Source organism: Chiroxiphia lanceolata, chromosome 14 (assembly GCF_009829145.1).
Source record: "Chiroxiphia lanceolata isolate bChiLan1 chromosome 14, bChiLan1.pri, whole genome shotgun sequence".
Taxonomy (NCBI): Eukaryota; Metazoa; Chordata; class Aves; order Passeriformes; family Pipridae; genus Chiroxiphia; species Chiroxiphia lanceolata.
Window position 1 is genome coordinate 8,711,748 of NC_045650.1, and position 19,494 is coordinate 8,731,241.

Below are 19,494 nucleotides of genomic sequence, written 5' to 3' on the forward strand. Positions count from 1 at the left end.
GAGGCAGAGCCCCCCTGCCCCAGATCCAGTCCTGCCATTTTCTGCTCTGCACAATTTTAGTTACCAACATCTGCACCTTCTTGAATGCAAAAGGAGTAATAGCACTGCACGTGAGAGCCAGCAGAGAGGACCACTGGACTAAACCTTTTTGCTTTATGTCCAGGGGAAGGGACCACTGGAGAAAACATCTCTTGCTCTCCTGTTGTAGTGAGATTCAGTAGCTCTTAAAAGTTTCAGTTCAGCTTTGCTCTCTCCTCAAGCTCAAAAAGGCTGCACCCGTTGGAAATCACTCCCTGCACTGCCTGCACCCTCCACACAACACTCAGACTGAAGGCAAGCAGTGCTAAAGGAAAACTGAGCTCCCTGGCACACTAGAGCTGTATCCTTAGGCAGACACACTGAGTCAAGGGCTGGTCCAGCTAATCCAGCCGGTCCCTGATCAAGACGCGGGCTCACACAGAGCTCATTTCCCTTTGTTTGTTCTCCCAGGCCCAACAGCAGCACACAATGAAAGGGCACATCCCCAACAGGGTCAAGTGAGCCAAGACAATAAGGAGAACGAGACAAACAGAGATCTCCCCTTTGTGGCGTTACTCTTGATTTTTCAAGCATCCACAGTTATAGAAAGAAGACTGTAAATTTGAGGGAAAATTGGAACATGGCTCTTTTCCCCATGTTTGCACATAAAAAGAGAGAGGGGAAGGAAAGAAAAAAAAAAAACCTCTTGGTATTTATTCTTTTCTGATTTCATATTTTAGAAACCCAGACTAAAATTAAGCATGGCTAATAGGAGCTGTCAGACTTCCACCATCACATCTCTCCAGCTCCTCTCAGTGACACACACTGACAAGGAGTTTCTGGCTTTGTCCAAAAGAAAACAAATCAAGGCAGAAGTTGAAAACACAGCCGAATCAGAGAATTGGAAACTTCTTGCACCGGCAGATCCCTGAGAGCAGAGATTCCACTCCAAGTGACCAGATCCCAGAGCCAGTGTCCCCCCAGCCAGGGCTGACAGAGGTTCTCTGCAGCCCAGCCACCACTAGAGGAGGTCAGAGTGCCACAGAGAGAAGGGGGGTGACGCTTCCCAAAGCTTTGGAAGACAAATTACAGCCTAAATGATCACGAATAGACTTTGCACTCCCTTCTTACCGTTTATATTTTCACAACTGAGGAGCCTCCTCAATTTTAATGAGGTTCAGTAGTAGCTGGGGGGGAACAACATGACACACACACACACAAGACATCTGCAAATTTTATTTAAAACACAAAGGACTCCAAACCCATAGTCATCACTTCTAGTCATCATAATGATGCTAAACCAAATGTTTCAGAGAATTTTAGCTGCAGAAATCAAGAGGCTGCAAGACAGAGTTATCTATTTTTCGTTTTTTAACAAAAGCTGAGTTTCCACCTTTTCTATTCCTTTCTATAATCCTCACAGAAAGTCTTCAAGACATGAGCTAAACGCAAAATGAAAGCTGGCAAACCAAGACAGCAAAGTCTGTCCCTTTAAAAGGACTTCAATTTAAACATGAAAGATAATCTTCTCATTTTTAGGACCATCTCATAATTTTGAGTGGATTCAATTGCTAATTTTCAAGGGTACAGGACTGCTTATTTTGTGGACAAGTCTCTGACATTGTCAGAACAGAAGAAAAGCTATCATTTGGAAAGACAGCAAGACTGCAGACCTCAGCCAGTTTCAGACTGCAGTGGCTGCAGTTTCAGAGTTGCCTTGTTTACCTATCAAGCATTCTTAGGTCCTTGAAGGAGCACAATGGTCGCTAAAGGCTACCTCTCTGAAAAGTACATTTGACTGTATCCCACTTCATACAGTGATATGCTGGAATTTAACCTCCTAGCCATGCTTTGAGCATGCTAAAATGCAAGATCCCCTTACCCTGAAAGACTCAAAGGCACAAGGCTCACCGTTAAGCGTTGCTGCAGTGTGGAGCTCCTCTTTGAGGACAGCTGATGGTTTCATTCTCTGCAGGCAATGCTTGGATGGAGTTCCTGAATAAGGGCTACTCCAGCCAGTCAAGAAGCACATCACAAAAACAGCTAGTCCTAGAGCTCTGTTGCAATCCCCAAAAAGGGAAAATTCCCATGGTAATGCCTTAAGAATTCAGCTGGAGAGAATGGCAGAATGTGCATTATTAAGTAACTGTCAACAGCATGAGTAGGCATTATGCATTATGCCAACTACAAGTGTAATTGTTTATGTCTATATACAAGACACACACATACAAACACATGCACACATGCACGTATACTTTTAGGGAGAACAGTTTTTACTTTTTGGCATTGCAATTCCTTCTACAATATTTTTCCACTTAGGAAACCCATGTATAATCTCTCTATTCCTCTTACAGAACAAGATCTGCTTCAAACAAAAAACAAAGTTTCTGTGTTGTGAAAGAAAGTCCTTTTGCAGCAAATATATCACCTAGAGCTCATAGTGTTAAGACTAAAATTTCATCAAAAAGCAAACAGTACACACTTATTCTGATACATACAGTCTACCACAGGCATTATGCTGGGGCACCAGAAAGAAAACAAATAAGATCATTGATAAGACAAAAAAACTTTTCAAAGCACTGAATTTGAGAATTCTGCTAGAGATTAAGTTCTTCACTAGACTCCAGAGTGATTTCTCACCTGCAAAATGAATCACAGTAGCCAAAACTCAAGAAGTAGGATATAGAGAGCACTACTCTTTAAAACACATTTGGAATGCTAATAGCCAAACTAGACTACAAGTGAACTCTATTACAAGAGCATATTTTCTGGAATATGATATTTTAACACAATGGTGGCTATTTTGGAACTTTAAATAAACAGTACTGCTCAACTCCACAGGCTCTAGCAAATAGCTCCATCAACTTGGATTAAACAGCATACATTTCGTGTGGCAAGAGGTACACCACATTCAGTGCTGAACTTCGCTATTTTAAAAATTAATTAGGCAATTATACACATGGGGAAACTGTTCTAGTAATTTAGCTGCTTAATCAAATCCTAGGTACCAAATTATGGACCTGATCCTGCAGTTCTTATTCAAGTCAAACTCCTATTGATGTCAGTGGGAGTTTTGCCTAATTAAAGATCAGGACATACGCGCGTGCAAGCCCGCTTTTAAACGACGGCTTTGAATTTAGTCTTAGGAATTTGAATACGGCTCTGAATCCCAAATCGTTGCCTACAAGTTTCTCACGTGAGACTTTGGGTATATTAATATATATTTTTCCTAAGTCTGGCTCAAATTAACTTCTAGGTAAAGTCTGGAGACTTAGCTAAAGAGTCTTACAAGGCCCAATGGCAAATTGACCTAGTTTTGAATTTTTTTTAAAAAAGCCAATTAAATACTGTTACAAAACAAGAAGCAGGTTGTAAAAATATTGGCTACAAATCATGCTCAGCAGCACACGCTGGGTTTGTGTCATCATTTCCTCAGTGCAGTCCACACAAGCTGTCTCCAAGGCATAGGAAGAGTATGCTCCCAAAAGGGACTGTCCCAGACAAAGATTCTGGGTAGTGTGCCCAAGTCCCTGCTGAACAAGCTGCAACACAGGTAAACAAGGAGGAGTATTTGGGATAAAGGAGGAGGAACAGTGTCCTCCCTCAGGCTCTTCAGTCCCAACCACCAAAGCTGCCTTTGTGGATTGCACTTCAGGTGGGAGCAGACTGGGCTCACGGGGTTGTGCAACAGAACTCTTCACTCCTGGCTGCTCAATCTGACGTTCCTGAGGTATCAAACCTGACGTCTTCTGAGCGGCTGTACTGACATACTCTGCTGATCTTGCCTCTTCAGATGCCTTGGTGAGGTGTCAAGGGGCACACACTGAAGCGTCACAAGCTAGGAAAAGGTAAACCAAAATCAGTCAACAAGCAAGAAATCTGACGGAGCAGGAGATTGCTAAACACTGACAGTTGCCTGATTAGTATTAGATTCTTAAAGGGCCTGTCTGCTGCCAAAAAAAACCATGGGAATGGGCATATACCCTTCTGCTCAATGGCAAGAAGAAAAGCAAAACTCCTTTTCTTTTAAGCAAAATAAAAACAACGTTGGCCAGCGAGCACTGGGTTGTCTGCACACTCACTAAGTTATGTCCTCAAAGCAGGAAGGACAAGACCTTGTGTGTGTCTGAAGATAGAAGGAAATCACAATTCTGTCTAATATATTGGAGCAATTGACCATGAAAAGGTTACATGTTAGGAAATAATTATCTCTAGACACAGCTACTGACAAGGTCAGTGTCCAAAAGGATTATTTCCTGCTCACCCAGTGCCCGCTGCCTGGAAGGGAGGACACTCCCAGCCCCACATTCCAGTGATGCTAATGGCACTTGTGCACTGAGTGGCCCAGCAGATGAAGCAGATAACCAGGAGTGAAGGGGTTAAGTGCCTGTCACAATAGAAACCTCTGGGGGCACTTGACCTTTTCACATTTTTTATTCAGGAATGAGCATTTTGTGCCTGTTTGAGGAAGTTCATCTACATTTGTCCTCATTCTTCACCCTGTTTGTGTATTGTCCCTTCCCTTCACTCAGTGTCCAAGTGTCCCATTAAGTACCAAGCACCCTCTGTTGATGAATATGAATTTAGGGCAAAGATACAGAGGGGACACAAATACTGCACATTGATCAAGTGACTTACAAAGAATTTTAACATATTCAAGGCATATGTTTCTGCTGAATAGCTTCCTACACATATAATACTCACCTGTCAGTACTTTAGTGTGAAGAGGAAGAAAATCACAGATAGTGAACAGAAGCACTAGGCTAGCTGGAGCAACAGTCTCACAAGAGTATTAAGGATGTTTAAGCACTAAAAAGAAAGGCTAAATGACAGCATTGACTTTCACATGCTAAAGAGTGTGCCACAAGAGAAGGCACAGTGATACCTGCCCTTGGTCTTTCACTCAGCAATTAGACTATGAACTTCCCCTTCCCAAGAGGGAGGGTCTGCAAACCTCTCTGCCTGCCTATCAGTCAAGGAGGATAAACCCAGAATGAGTTTGTCACTGTCTGTTTCATTTAGAGGTAGATATTCTAAAAAGGTACAAGCAACATTCAAGACCTTGATCCTGCTGGGATCAAGGAGACTTTTGCATTGGCTTAAATAAGAGCGGGCTCTAGTCTCAAAGCACGTGTGTCCAATTTGTTAATGTTTTGGGTTCAAATAAAAAACAAATCTTAAGTCTTCCCTGCATGGGAGTTTCAACCACATTCTTCCACTGGGGGAGAGCATCAGGGCTTAGACAAGAAAGAGTTTCTGAATGATCTAAGTGAATGGTCCTGAGGAGACTGGCATTACTGTGAGCTTTGAACACAACTACAGAGGGTCTTTTATAGATGCACTCCAGAGGGGAGATCCTTAGATGGGTCCTTTAATGCCTGCCCCCATATGCAATCCAGATGAAATTTTTTATCAGATGGAGCCCGGATCTTGCTCCCATAAAAAGTTCTGTTACTGAATTCAGTGGGAGCAGATCTATTTGTCTTAGATGCTTACACAGTTTCCCTTATCTCAGTCCCTCAAAATAATTATCCTTCATTCTTTTGAGACTAGGGAATAACATTTTCCCCACTTTGCACACAGACAACAGCCCGACCCAGTGATGTAGTTGTGTGTCACGTGCATATCCAGGTCAGGAAAGGATCTTAACTCCAGGTATCCCAAACATTAGACAAAAATACTATCCCCCACTCTGCCATCATCACGAAGCACCTTTTCCAAGCAAAGATGGAGAAGTCAGATTAGAGTAGACAGTTTCCTTCTCTTGTTTGGACAAGGAAGAAAAAAGCCGCATAGATAACTTTCAAGTATCTCTCACTTCTTCCTTCAAATACGTTTTTCCAACTGGTCTTCTGCCATTGGCCTTCCTCAGCTACCACTGGATGAACAGGAGACAGCCCTTGGCTGCTGAGATATGCTACAGCTCTAGGAAACATCCTCACAACTTGTACATCTCCAGTGGCAGCTTTCTAGGACTTGGCAGCCCACTCTAAGATAAAAGCAGTGCTCCAGTAAACCAGTATGTATAAAACCAGCACTCTAGCAAAATTTCAGTGACCTTCAGTCTCTGTCCACAGTGTCCCAGAAGTAGCAGGTAACTGCACTGTCAGCAAATTGTCCTTGAAGCACACCCACAAGAGAGCTTTTGGGAGGATTCAGTACTGAGTAAGAGACAGGTCTTAGACTAGAACAAGAAGTAACTGAAGGCACCTCAAGCTCACATGGGACTGCTCCCTGGCAGTGAATACTGCAAAATCCCTTAAGTGCTGGAAGACTTTCAGAAAGATCCCTTCCCCATTCCCAAGGGACAGCTGTGCTCCTCTAGTCACCAGCCACTGACAGTCTCACCCCATGTCTCCAGGGATGTGTTCCAGGACAGGGCCAGGAAGCAGGGATGAGCAGTAGTACTGCAGGAAGTGGTTTGCTGCAGTGGTCTTGCACACCAGCAGAGCCAGCCTATGCCATGTAAACATACCTGCATGTGCAAGATGTCACAGCAGCCTCCTGGAGAGGCAGCAGCATCCACTTCTCTGACAGCTTCATGTCATACCTGTGTATAAGCCATCCAGCACACTGCTGCACCTGACAGCCACTGACCATTTAGCCCATGGTCACTTGGGCATTAAAAAGGAAGGCCTTTTGAAAGCAAAATCACCTTCCTGAATATATGTCTTTACTTACATTTCTGTTAGGGTTCCAGCTGGGAATCACACCAGCCAGTCCCCATGCGCTGAAGGTTCTCTGTGTGCAAAACCAGAGTGAGGGCTGTTGGCATCAAAGAGAACCTGGGGAAGATAGGGAGAAGAGGTCTCTTGGAGCACTCAAAGGAGAACCCAAGTTCCCCATTTCCACACTAATACCCTGCCCAATGGCTCCCTCTCCATTTCTAAGAGTACTGACCCAAATACATAAATGAAAGCAAGCATGTGTTGTTTATTTCCAAGTATGAATGGCACTGTTTCCCCTGGGCTCCATGTTTCTTGGAATTATTTGAACTGGAAACCAATCAGCCTGTATTCACTATTGATTTATTTTCTAAAAATCTCTCATCCCTAAAGTAACAGTGCCTTTCCATGTCTCAGCCTGCTGTTTAGTGACATAGTAATCTAAAAGCTATTGATCACTTGGGTCTCTACAGCCATAACATATCTTTCTAAGTGCCTTCATGTAGGACCATGTTTGCAACATAAGTACTATAAACGGCAGGGCTGCTAATGAAATCAGTAAAGATATTAACAGAGATGTAACACTTGTGTAGTAACACGGCACAGACAAGGGCCGGTGGAGGCCAGCATCAGGAGGGAACAACTATCGCCATTATGATACAAGCTGCATTGCTCTTTGAACACCAGATGGGCTGCAAGCAAATTTCGTCTAAACAGGAACCCAGGCCTGGACATGGACTGGTCAAACTTCTCCCTACCCCTGCAGTAGATTTTCAGTGCTGGACAGACCAAGATGGTTTCATCCTGCTACAGCACTTCTAGTTGACTTTAAGTTTATCTGTAGTTCCCAACATCCTTCGTAACTTTTGCTTTTCTACATTAGCAGTCGGGGTTGGTGCAGCCCAGGACACAGGATCTGGAGCAAGGAAGGTGCTGACACGTCACAGGAGACCTGCTGCTGCAGAAGTGCTGTGCACTCCAGCTCCTATTGCCTTGAAGGGACGTTGTCAGCAGACAGCTCCTTGAAGTCAAGCTCCTTGCTACTTTTTTTCCTACACCCCTTGACAGTCTGGATGACCAAAAACATAAGAGCTCATAGTCCCTACTGATCTAAGGACAGACAGTGCAGCAGCATTACTGTGGACCTGCCTCGGTGTCACACAGAAACAATCTGTGTTATTTAGACCAGGTCCTGTTTTAGTAGAAATATGAAACATTGAATTAAGTCAAGAAATAATTCCCCAGAGCAGACAGTCTAGTGTGTTACCCCAATTGAGACATCCCACGAGCTGCAAATCCAAATGAGAAACATATTGCCCAACACAGAGATAATGTGTGTGCAAGTCAATAGCTATCAGCATGCACCAGTTTACCCAGGGCAGCCACAGTGAACTGTGCCTGCCCAGTCCTCTTCTCCAAAGAGAACCAAGATGTGCTCATTTGATGTGGCACAACTCAGCTCTGCAGCTTGGACTCTGCCCCACATTCTGTGGAGCAGTGTTGTCTTCCCAACCAGAACAAGATATTTCTCCCCAAAAATTATATCAATTATGGCAACAGGGCAGCCCTCTCTGACATTACTAAGCAGTGAGCCTGGAGACAGCCTGCTCAGTTAACACTCTTCCAGAAACAGCTTTCAGGAGACATTTGTAACCATTTAAAATGTCCCACCCAAGCAGTTTTGCACTTGTCAGTTTACCTTATGCCACAGGTTTTTAATTTAGTTGTACGGGAAGAAACTTTATATGCCTCAAATTTTATATGTTAATGCCAGATGTGAACACAATAGCATGTGTTCCCTCTCTGCTGTGCTGCATTTCTTGGGAAAGGATGCTGAAACACTGCAGCTCCAAATACTCAGACAATCAACAACCCTACCATCAGACCTGGAGCCAGAAGCCCCTCTTCCTCAGCATTTCCCCCAGTGCCCTGGGGAATTCCAACCAGCAAGACAATCTGCCTACATACTTCCCAGCCTTCTGAGCACAAAATATCCCTGGATGCAAGAGGATTAAAGACAAAAATTTGATTTGCTAATTACGAAAGATAATAAGGAGATTGCTGAAGACCATGCACTGTCTATTGCAACATGAGAATGCATTCCAGCTGCTTCAATTTATTGAGAGAGTGGAGATTATTGATCCAAGCAGCCTTTAAATTAATGCAGGTGTCAGAGTTTTTCCTACTACGTAGACAACAAATGAATGTGAAAAGCTGCAACATCTTTGGATTATCATTGTTCTGCTTTAAAACTATGAGCTCCTTTGTGTATTTTACTGCTGGGTTTTTTTCCTGAAGCTAAATATTTCTGCAACTCTTATCAGCTATTAAAGTGTAACTCAATACATAATACCTGTGTTTGTCCTCCTGGACTTTGAGCACTCTTCCCAGCGCATCCCTGAGGACTAGGCGTACAACTCCAAACTCCACTAATATGATAATGCATTAAAAAAAACAGCATCACTTGTCAATGGCACCAAAGAGCTTGAATTTGTTAAACCATAAGCAATATTTTCTTGCTATCAGCACTGACCAAACATTGCTGTCACTGGCAGGGCCTTCTTCCCCCAAAGCCTGGGTCAGAAGAGGTGGCCACCCCAAGCCCTCATCTCATTTTCATGTTGATCCTTTAGCAAGAACTGCCCCTGCACATCCAAAGGAAGCAAGATGTGTCCTGGGGACAGCCAAGGTGGGTGACCTGGCAGAGCAGACACCTCTTCTGGCCTCGCTCTGTGTCACCGGGCACCTGCTACTGCCTCAGCCTCCAACTGCAAACTATAAACCAATTCATTTCTGAGTCCATCCTTAATAGGAGGACACTTGTGCAACTGAGAAGCACATGTGTTTGCCCCCAGCCAGCCTGCTTTGAGCACTCAGCTCGAAGCGGGGGGAGAAGGGGCCCAGGACAGCTCGGCATGGCAGTGCAGAAGCCACGGAGGGGCCCATTTCAGTTTGATTTGTTGCGGCACTCTAGATGCAAGATGAAATCTGAGAGATGAAATCTGAGCAATTTCTTGCTTCCCTTCTTTCTGGACAGTTATTAACACTATAAAGAAGGCTGAACAGTGGGGCTTCCCAACTCCATTATTGTCAAGGCCTATTTCAAAGGCAGTGGCTGAAATGCCCAGTGCTGCCTTTGTTGATCCTGGGCTCAGGTCTCCTCCATGTTCACTTCTGTCAAACCGCAAGGCTGAGCAAATTAAAAACAAGCTTTCTCTGGAGGGATGGAGGAGGGGGAGACCAGAGGAGCAGTGCCTGAGCTGCTGTGCCCACCACTGAACTGCTGAACACAGTGCCCACTACGTTCACACTACTCTCAAAGTCCTTGTGTAAAAGTAGGAGAAGAAGAAAAGCCACGACAGATGCCAATTCTGCCTGAAGTCCTGCACCTGACTTTCTAGGCACCAGTGAGAAGCCAAGCCATGGTGTGGGTTGTCAGTGGGGGCTGTAGTCTGACTAACCCTGTCAGCCAGTCTGCCATACCTGCCACCAACCATTCTGGTCACAGAGAAATACAAAGTGCACAGACTCTTTATTTTCCACCTGTAGGAGAGGGTTTATTTGTCCCCAAGACCCGTGACAAGCTTATTACAGACCGTTTCAATTCGAATCAACTTGTCAAGAAAAGAAAGTGGAGAAAACACATTAATTAAGCAGCTTTACTCATGCAGAAAAGCTGCCAGCGTGAGCATTTTAAATTACCTGGGCACACCTAGTGGATTTGCATTCCCTTGGCACAGCTTTACTCTGTCCCACAAAGCATCATCCACTCCATACTTCCATCTGAGCAACCAACAAAAGAGGCTGACAGCCTAGCACCACCTTCCCTGCTTGGGGGCTAGCCCCTTTCCGAGGGATTTTGTGTCAGTTTATGCAGAAACCTTACTCCTGCTAGGTCCAGGGACAGGAAGTTTGGATTCTTCTATAAAACTAAAGACCAAGGCAAAAAGAGGCCTTCCAGAAACAAAGGAGGTGGAGCAGCGGCCAGCAGGGGGGTAACTGCATGCCATTGTTAAATATTAACATAAAATAAAGCAGTAGAAATGGATGTCCATCAACAGAATTAGAAGGAACTAAGTGAGTTTAAGAACAAAAGGTTTACTTATTTAAATTACAGGAGATGAAAAACAGCTGGGAACTCAATTTATAGCACGAAGTACAAAGCTACAAGACTGCTAAATGTAATTATATTTCAAAGTACTTTTCCCCCTCCATTTTAAACTAAACATGTACAATTATTTTAACTAAAATAAAACTAATGACAATGTAACCTTTCGATGTTCCATCCCTTTCCTCAATCCCTTTCAAATTCAGCTCATCCGTTTACATTAACTAAAGAGTTTGATTCCCTCATCCAAATAGAGGTTGGCCTTTCAGATACGAGAGTAAAGCTTGAAGAAAGAAAACCACTATGAGCAAATTTTTACTTTTAAAAATTACCTCTTACTATTAAATTCAAGAACCTTAGATTGTACTTTCATATTTGTCTTTATCACTTCTCTGCACAAAAGGAGAGTGGAAAAGTGGCTAACTAATTAGCTTCACTGTTTGTCACATTTGATTTGTACATTTAGTCATGGCAGGGATGTCTATCAGTAAAGTTATTTAAAGATATTCAAAATTTTGAGGGTTTTACCCTGCTTGGGAAAAAGAGCACCAGTTTCAAAGGCCAACAGGACCTAGCACTAGGATGATGTCTGTATCAAGAGCTGGGTTTGCAAAACCATCCTTTATTGTGCTTCCGCGATTACCTGCAACAAAACTTTCCAGGTGAAAACTCTGCCTTCACCTGAGACACTCTGTTTTTTTCCTCTACTTCTGCAGAGCTGCTGTTTGGTTCCACTGGGCTCAGGAGCAGCAGACTCCAAATTCCAACAGGCAGGGCTCCAGTGAGTCCTGTCTATTAACAGTATTTCTAATTCCAGGTGTTTTTAACACTGAACCACACAACTGGACCCTCACCTGCAGAGCCCCCCTCTGCCTCTTCAAGCTGCCCCTTGTGTCCAGCCATGGTCAGACCCTTTATTTAGAAGACATGGGTTCCACTTCAGCATAACAAAGGGTTTGTGGCCATCCAGCAGAGGTGCATCTCTAATGGTCACTACTTAAGGCCAGGGAACATGCAAAATTAGAGCTGAGAAGTTTTCAGAAATATCAAAATGCTGGCACAACCAACTTCAGCCTACTATTAGCTTTTCCAGCAACAAAAATGTTCAGGATCCTTAATCACACATCAAGACACTACATTTCCTAAAGTTTCCTTCTAGTACAATTTTCATGCTTAAAATATGTTCAAGAGATAAATGAAGCCCTTCAGCCTCAGTAAAAGAAAAAAAAAAACACCAAACTTATTTATTTCAAAACAAAGAGTCACAACTCCTTGCTGTGACAAATTTTTCTTGATTTAGGTAATCTTAAAAAAAAAATATTACTGTTTCAGATGCCAAATAACTGCCAAAAAATAAGAACAGCTATTTGGACAGATCTTTTTAAAGCTAAGAAAAGACCTCAAGTGTTCTGGGCTGCAACAAGCCTTTGGTTTTGATTCACCCAAGAAAACCTACCAACTCACCAAAAATTCACTGAAAAAAGTGCCAGCCTATGCTAACGAGGTATAAAAAACACATGCACATATAAATTAGTTTATGTTGTTCTTCTGACAACAGCCTGTACCAGATGTTTCAGAGAAAAGACACAAGAAGCCTTGAAGTAGACAGATGTGAGATAATCTGCCTCCCACCATGGGTGTTTTCCTAATCCCTTAAAAGCTGAAGCAGAAGGTTGAGTATCTTTCCAAAAACATTGCAGCAGTTTCTGTTTGCATTAACTACTATTAAAGACAAAGCTAGCAATGACAGCTATTACAAGTTCTGTTTTCAGTTACTTGCAGCTTTGCAAAACTTTGGACAAAGTTTCATGCCAGGTATCTTTTTGGACTAAATTTTTGCATTCTGCTTTGATAGTTTCTGCAAGAGATATTAATGTACTTTTAAAGAAAACAACTTGAGGAATATACATCATTCCACAGGCATTATAACAAATTCCTGCTGATGGCCTCAAGGCACAGATAGCTTCCCAACAGAATAGTACCTTACACTTCAGCAGGGGGATTTTGCTGTGTTGTTTTACTAATATAAAACAAAAAGCAGAAAAAAAAAAATCACATTTGGCCAGGTTGTAAATCTTTGGGGAAGACAGAGTCAGCACAGTTCTCTTAAAACACCACATGCACAGAGCAGACTCCAGCCTAGCTCAACAGGATGTCCTCTTCCCCTGCTCCCCAAAGCAGCAGAGAGAAGAGCCAAGGCTCAGGATGTCACCACTCCCAAGATCCTGCTGCTTCTGGTACCAGCACAACATGAACAGCCTGCAGAAAATATGGGCAGTGAGAACCACATCTGGGAGAGAACAAATCAGAGAGGAACACTAAGTGGGAGAAGTTGGAAGCTAAACTGCAAATGAGGACCTGATGCTGGGGCATTACCTGAGGAGGACTGAGGCATGAAATTCATGAGAGAAATGCAGGCAGGCAGTGGCTGGAAGAGCCACCATGACATGGTGTAGTCCCCAAAAGTCACAGAATGGGCTGAGTTGGAAGGGATCTTAAAAAGGATCTAGTTCCAGCCCCCCCTGTCATGGGCAGGGACAGCTTCCACTTCACCAGGTTGCTCAGAGCCCCATCCAACCTGACCTCGAACAATTCCAGGGATGCTGTAATGAGGACAGGGATAGAAGCAGCAGGACTTGGTACTGATACATGGAGCACAGGACAAAGCACAGGACAGGACTGTCACAGGTTAAAACCAGAAGAAACCCAGGAAGATGCCATGCTCAAAGAACCAGGGAGTGCAATGAGACCACTCAACTGCAGGGACTGAGATGGAAACTGATGTTCCTCCATCAAAATATATCATTTTCCTATCAGGGTTCAGTCCTCCTCGAGCAGTTCGCACCTGAAGGCATTTACCTGTTTTTCCATTTGTTCTATTTCAATTACAGGAAACACATATCAGATCTGTCAGGGCACTGAAGTCTTGATTACTACAAAGTTGCAATACATGGGTGCAAATACTTGGATCAAAGAGTAGATCCCTGGGAGACAAAGCCTGATCACCTAGAAACTACTGCAGTGCCTCATGTAGAGATCATGTCAGTATTACACATTTCCAACACCGAAATTTCTCCATTTCTTCACTTCCATGCAAATAACAATGGACTTTTAAAAGTTATTATTATTATATTTTTTAATTCATCTAGGTGTTCCATTCAATACCAAGATCTTAGTAGGGTTTCATTCCATCCTGCTCTGGGGGCCATGGCTCCACAGAGGAACACTTGTACACAGCATCCTATGCTGCATCCACTGCCACATGGGACAGCTGGTCAGACAAGGGCACAGGGCACTGGGGATCACATCTTGCATGCATGGTTTATTTATACATACAGTTATTATACTGGCTTAAAACTGTTAATTGTTTTAACATCTTAAGTCAGTTCAGCCTACAAAAAGCTAAACACTAAACAAACAATGGTTTTCTTTAAAGTCTTATTCCACTCTATTTTAAACCAATTAGGAGCAGGTTAAATTTAAGAACCTTGCTGAACCATTCCACACTACCTTACGGTTTGAAAGTGGAAATACACATGCAGGCAAATCCACAAGCAAGACAGTTTTTTGTCAACATCCTTTAGTAAAGTGAAGCAGGCCACATGCTCAGACACTGAAGTACTTGCAACCATAAAAATGGAAGTCAGCTCCTAAAGTTTAACTGCAAACAAGATGTGGACAACATAAAGAGGTGCAAAAAACAGTTTTTAAGTGCCCAGACAGAAAAAGAATGAAGAAAAAAAAAAAAAAAAGAGAGAAAAGAAAAAAGAAATCTAGTTCCCAGGACACTACTGCCAGAGGAGAGGCCTTGTTAAGACACTGTTAATTTGTTATTTTGGCAAAATGAACTAGGAAGTATTCAGTATAATAATTCCAGATATACTGCGCTCAACAAAAAAGAGGTGCTTTTTTTAAGAAAAAAAAAAAAAGGAATGCATCCTCTTTGCTTTTTATTTGGTTTCTTTGAATACTAATTTGTTTTTAAAGTTATAGTTCTAAAGGTTTTTTTATGGCTGAGAGTCAGAATTCACAATATGAACATATGAAAAGTCTTTAAAGGACTGGAGTCTTCCTGTATGTCCTTGATACAATCTACAGCCTATACCCCAGAGAGACAGCAAAAAATCTCACCGAAACCAGGAATGCTTTAATAATAAATAAAAGCTTTCCTGTTACTGAAAAATGTTTTCACCACAAAAAGTTATGTATTTTTAATTATAATGTTGAACATCTCTTCAACATGGGGATGTTTGCCTCTGAGAGAACCCTTAGCACAGATGCACTTCTCACACAGTGACCCTGCTCAAGCACCAAAGCCACCTTCACCCTCCAGCAGTGCAGCACATCTGCACCAGGGGCTTTCACAACTGTGACATGATCAGTCCAGGTAAAACAGGTAGTAGAGCTCGAAAAAGTTCGAATTTGATTAATTTGGACAGGAAAGCAACCGCCTTGCCCTGCCTTCCCCTAACATGAAATTTATTAATATGTTCTGCATAAGAATGGGTGGAGCACATCTGGTTTCTGTGTCCTTTTGAAGGACTTTTTAAGCACAGAGCCAAAAGAAAGCAATATGCTGAAGTGGGAATGAGAACTTCATACAAGGTCCACAGGCACTGCTGCCGAGGGCAGGCACAGCAATGATGGGGAACACAAGGGACACGCAGGAGAGCACAGGCTGCACATCCTGCTGGGCCACCAAGCCTCTCAAAAATCCTCCCACACACCAACGAGAAAGGATGTGTTGGGAAGGGTGAGCCCATATGGTATCAGACCTTGGTTATCCATCTTGGACAACCTCAGCACTGATAAGGCTGTTGTCAAATTGCATGGGGTAAGTACCCTGCTTGTGTGGCTTACCTGGGGAAGAGAGATGTTTAACCGTGTCCATAAATGATGCAGACTCCACTGTTACAGACTGAAGCTGAGATGGCTTCTCTGAACTACACACCAACTTTTCACCTACCTTCTTTCAGGTGGGTACATTTCCCCCCCCCCCCTTTTTTTCCCTGGTTACCTTTAAAAGCTTATTGCTGATTTTCCACTCCGTTGCATCAAGAAAAACCCCTGGAAACACTGTTACAAGACCACAGCTAAGCATCTGCAGCTTATAAAACATTTAAAAGCTTTACATTTAACCTATCTATTGGCAATAAAACATACTCCAACACAAATTCACTATTTGAGACAGATGTTTGAAATATGAATGAATGTTTGAATATTCAGTTTTAAATACTCATGATAAAAGAAGCTGCAAAGACATGCCATTGATTTAATACTTGTTTGCACATTCCTCAGGGCTATGCATGAAGCATAATGGGATTTCTATGTTACTAAACAACAAAAGGTGTAAAAATGCCTTTTCAGTTGCAAACTTTGTTCATTTATTTCTGTGGCAAAAAAATGCAAATCTTAAGTCATTTTTTTGTGCACTGACATCAAGTCTTTCTCACACAAAAAGTTCCTTAAAGGAACAAGAAGAAAGTTCAGAATAAAGTCATGCTTCCTCCCCTTAAAAAAAAAAAAAAAAGGAAAGAAAAGAAAAGAAAAAAAAAAAAGAGAAAAGAGAAAAGAGAGAGACAAGAAATGTCACTTAACCCAATTGTACCTACCAGCTAAAGGCAAAGGCTACTTAAGTCAGTGACTCTAAGCTATCAGCCAAATATGTCAGTAAGAAACAAGGGTTTGCAAGGTCCAAGCAAAATATTTGTATGGTTAAGCCTTCAGTTTATCCACTGCATGGATTTCTGCCCCAGATCTGGAGTGAAGTGACAGAACCTCCTCACAGAGAGAGATGGCAAAACTCTACATGAAGGCGTATGATAACTGGGAGCTTACAAACATGAGCAAGAAGTTACTCTTTTAAAAAACCAACATTTCCTGTTAATCCCTCTAATTTTGGATTTTTTCAAGCTTTTATTTATAGAGTGGAAGAGGAGCTTTTTTTTTTCCACTATGAAATTGCAGATATTTAACATTAATACTACAGCAGGAACTGAAAGAATGGGGTGGCAGGATGCATTTTCAAGGAGTGTAGGGAAACAGTGTTAATGTCAGAATCAATCCTTGAGCTATGAATAACTTAACTTCAAAGCTGATGCTACTGTCTGACGGAGCACCCTATGTCTTCAAGGAAGATAAAGTCACATATGTAGTGAAACCAATGTTTAATTCAGATTACGCAGAACAATACAGAAACTTGACTGGCGCCAATTAAACTAAGCTTTCTCTGACTGATAAAAATGCCATTTCACATCCTTTCTGTGCACAGCACAGAGCAGTTTGAGAGTGTTACAGTTCTAAACCCACATTTATTGACCTAAGACATTTTTATACTTATACATCAACACTAGAATTTCAATTACGACATTTGATATTCTCCTTCTCCTCTCAAAATGGGAAGAACCTTTATCTCTACCAGGAACAGATTCCTGTAAGTCTGTATTGACTATGCAGAAGTACAGAGAATATTTTCCAATGAAAAATGCCATTTCTGTAGGAGATCACTAAAAGAGGTGGTGTTTGGAAAATGCAAGATACTTTGCTCAGGCACTGTGCATACATGCAAATCCATCTCTCTCACCTGCCTCATTCAAGGAATGTAGGCAAATCCAGGCCCTGTTCCTGCCAGTGGCCAGATTTTGGGTAATCTGTGATGCCTCATGTGAGCCAGTCTGCCCAGGGCCCAGCAAACACAAAGAACAAGGACAGTTGTCTCCCAGCTCATGTCCCTATGGAGTAAGACATCACAAGAAGCTACATGTAATAGCTGAGCTGCCCAGAAACAAAACATTTATGTTGACTTAGAAAAGTGTATCGAAACATTTCAGACTGCAGAATTAAGTTCTGTGACTCCCTTGAGTCATGTCTTTTCAGAATAACAGTTGCTGGCACTGTTGACAGTGAAAACAAAAGTATCCCAATCCAAGAATTTACAGTTAACCTAACTTAAACCTTGTGGGATCTGATTCCAAGACAGCCAAAAATTTTATAGGTAACCAATGGGTGACTATAAAAGGCTACAAATTGGCAGAGCTACACAGCAAGACAGACTGGTCACAAAGCAGTCAGGGGGAAATGGCAGCATCTGAAACCTGGAAAAAGGCCCCTTCATCCCTGCAAGAAAGAAGCCAGAATATTACACTATTGATTATGTTCAGCTGCAAGTCTTCCACAAAGCCCTATTTCTAAAGGGCTGGTCCCAGTGCTCCTTCTTAATTCCCTGTGCCTCAAATCCCCACCTGTGAAACAAAAACAACTTCATCCCTGTCCTATATCTTGCCCACCTGCCTATGCAACTGCAAACTCCTTGGGGTAAAAGAACTGCAGGTAAGGCCTCACTTTGGGGTGGTGGCCTTTAGCAGTGAAAAATACAAATAAAAGCGGTGTATGTAGGATGTAGTGAAAGTCTGTGAGCAACCCTCGGAAGGGAGCAGAAGTTTGAAAGCAGCTGTATCACCTTAAGTCTAAGCTTTGCCATTGGTATCAGACAAATAGCATGCAAGCAATGTTAACTGCCGGCAGTAAACTTCACCAATAGGCAGGCAGGAGTGGAAGGAGAGAACAACTGAGCCACTTTCCAAGAAATTCTGTGATTTTCCAGCTAACTGTGCAGCTGTAAAGCTGAAGAGTCCAGGATGGATTATGTAATAAGAGAAAGCCAATATTATGGGCAGTCGACATTTCAAAACACAGTGGTGAGCTTTCTTCGGTATTTCGTCTCCTTTCTTCACCCTCATCTCCATTTTATTAAAGTTTCAAACCCACATCTTTGACACCGTTTCCAGGGAGAAGGTCTGTGCTGGCCACCACTCATTCCTCTGCCAAACAGAGCACCTGGTCATGCAGATGCCCCAGTCCCCCTCTCGCTGGCACACACGAGCCAGAAGAGAGATTAACAAAGAGGAGAGGAAGGTTTCCTAAGAGCTCTTCATAATAGACAGTGTCTGACTCTATACAGAGGGATAAAAGGAGAGCATGATAAACTCTGTTGTTGTCAAGAAAGAGAAGAGTGCTTAAAAAGGCCTTTGAAATAAGCATTTTCCCCTCTCATCAGTATCCTCTTGACTGCTAAACTCTCTCCTTTGTCCCTTACCTGAACGGTGATCAGCAATGCATGATTGGCCAAGGGGCATGAGCTGTAAGGAAGAACACCATCCAAAAGCTGGACCTATCTGCCTCCTGGAGGAGAAAGAAGTAAAGGCAAGGCATGAGAGCTTCATTTGTCTTGCCTGTTTTGGCAAAAGGTATAGGATTTGCCATACCCCATATTGGGTTTACTTAGCATCCCATCTCTGAAACGAACTGGGATTGAACGTGCAGATGCCAGGATCCCCACTGCCAAACAAGCTTCCTACAATACTTAATGACATTTGTTCTTATATCCTCAAGGATGAGGGTCAGTAGCCCTTCCAATCTCTGCTTGCTTACTGTCCTGTCCTATCCTCAAACAGCAGCACTGCAACCCAGAAGTTTCTTCTTTGCAAAGTGTGTTGTACCTTCTGGCCACGTCGGTCTTGTGTTTCAACTGACAGCCCCCTGAGCACAGTCAGAGCACACATGGAGTTAAAGATCACCAGAAGTCAGCTTCATTGCCATAGCCCAACAGGGATAATTTTATTTTATTTCTCCTTAGGGATACTTTACATGTGATACTTTACCGTTGCTATTTAACCTGACTGCACAAGGAAGAGCTTTCCAGAG

The 19,494-nt window shown here is 42.7% G+C and overlaps 1 long non-coding RNA gene across 1 annotated transcript in view; it reads right to left on the reverse strand.

Annotated features, from left to right (window-relative positions):
* Positions 1–1,304: 1,304 nt before the first annotated feature.
* Positions 1,305–19,494, reverse strand: part of LOC116793811 — a 61,175-nt gene continuing 42,985 nt past the window's right edge. Inside the window, exons 2-3 of the long non-coding RNA XR_004359593.1 lie at positions 6,700–6,803; positions 1,305–3,856 (exon numbers count right to left, since the gene is read on the reverse strand). This is a non-coding gene — a long non-coding RNA (uncharacterized LOC116793811). The remainder of the gene's footprint in view (positions 3,857–6,699; positions 6,804–19,494) is intronic.